The sequence below is a fragment of the Triticum aestivum genome, chromosome 2D (genome assembly GCF_018294505.1).
Source record: "Triticum aestivum cultivar Chinese Spring chromosome 2D, IWGSC CS RefSeq v2.1, whole genome shotgun sequence".
Lineage (NCBI taxonomy): Eukaryota > Viridiplantae > Streptophyta > Magnoliopsida > Poales > Poaceae > Triticum > Triticum aestivum.
This window is the reverse complement of record NC_057799.1, coordinates 302299021-302301080: the sequence shown is the minus strand read 5'-3', so window position 1 is coordinate 302301080 and position 2060 is coordinate 302299021.

Genomic DNA, 2060 nt, shown 5'->3' with positions numbered 1-2060 from the left:
CGGGCAGCAACCGTTGGCGGGGAGGAAACCACTCCTCCCCAACTTGTCGTAGGTAAGCCGCCTTCCTCCTGGCCTTGATCTGTTTTCCAGTGCAATCTTTTTCTTTTTGCTTTAAACTTCGATCCTGGTTTCATCTTCTTCCCCTCCCTGGTTTTCAAACCTCTCCTCGGCGGGTCAGATGGATGTCGATGGCACCATCGAGGAGATTGCCAAGGATGCTACCAATCTGGCCGACAAGGTTGCTGCCGACGAGGCCACCAAGGGGGCACATGAGGAGGTCGCCAGGAAATCTGCCGGGGAGGCCACCGAGGGGACTGGGGACCGTACTGATGGCATCCCTGCCTCAGGAGAGCCTGGCGTTGCATCGGTTCCGGAGCCCTCGGCTGGTGGGGCGACGGTGGCCGATGACCAACCGTCCACCTCCGAAGCCCCCAACTCGGGCAGATACCTGAAAATCAGCGAGGATCTGTTCGTCACCATCCCGAGGACGGCAAGCACCGGAGCACCTACCGAGGGGGAGGTTTCTTATGAAGAGGTCATCGTTGCCGCCGGGTGATACGTCTCCAACGTATCTATAATTTTTGATTGTTCCATGCTATTATATTATCTGTTTTGGATGTTAATGGGCTTTAATATACCTTTTTATATTATTTTTGGGACTAACCTATTAAGCAAAGGCCCAGTGCAATTTGCTGTTTTTCTTGCCTATTTCAATGTTTCGTAGAAAAGGAATATCAAACGGAATCCAAATGGAATGAAACTTTCGCGAGGACCTTTTTGGAACAAACGCAATCCAGGAGACTTGGAGTGGAGGTCAAGAAAGCCACGAGGTGGCCACAAGGCAGGAGGGTGCGCCCCAGGGGGTGGGTGCACCCCCCCCACCCTCGTGGGCCCCTCGTAGCTCCACCGACCTACTTCTTTCGCCTATATATACTCTTATACCCTGAAACCATCGGGGAGAGCCACGAAACACCTTTCCCACCGCCGCAACCTTCTGTACCCGTGAGATCCCATCTTGGGGCCTTTTCCAGCGATCTGCCGGAGGGGGATTCGATCACGGAGGGCTTCTACATCAACACCATAGCCTCTCCGATGATGTGTGAGTAGTTTACCACAGACCTTCGGGTCCATAGTTATTAGCTAGATCTTCTTCTCTCTCTTTGGATCTCAATACAAAGTTCTCCTCGATCTTCTTGGAGATCTATTCGATGTAATACTTTTTGCGGTGTGTTTGTCGAGATCCGATGAATTGTGAGTTTATGATCAAGATTATCTATGAACAATATTTGATTCTTCTCTGAATTCTTTTATGCATGATTTAAATATCTTTGCAAGTCTCTTTGCAAGTCTAGTTTGGCCTACTAGATTGATCTTTCTTGCAATGGGAGAAGTGCTTAGCTTTGGGTTCAATCTTGCGGTGCTCGATCCCAGTGACAGAAAGGGAAATGACACGTATTGTATTGTTGCCAGCGAGGATAAAAGGATGGGGTTTATATCATATTGCTTGAGTTTATCCCTCTACATCATGTCATCTTGCCTAATGCGTTACTCTGTTCTTATGAACTTAATTGTAACACCCTGAGGATCATGCTACAGTAACTCTCTGTGATTAAGCTAATCATGTTGCTAAACAAGGCATGATCACATTTGGAATCACATTTCTTTTCAAACTCCTAATTCAAACTTCAATTAAATTTAAAGTGGAAAATAAAAGTTTTCAAAAATTTAAACAAAAATGTTCGGGCCATGCCAGAAATTGCACTGATAATTATGGTGGAGAAAACACATTTTTATAAAATACCTAAATACTTTTAAATGAAATAAAATAGAAAAGAAAATAAATAAATAAAAAGAAAATACAACAGAAAACAGAACAGGCAAAGAAAAAAAAGAGAAGGCCCTTCCCCCCGCTGGACCCCTGGCCCGACTGGGCCGACCCCCCGGCCCAGCCCACCTCTCCCGCTCGCCCCCTTCCCTGTTCCCCCGACCGGGGTCGGAACAGGGGCAGTCCCCGCCGCACCCCCTCGCCGGCGACGGGGAGGATAAGGACGCCAGCTCCC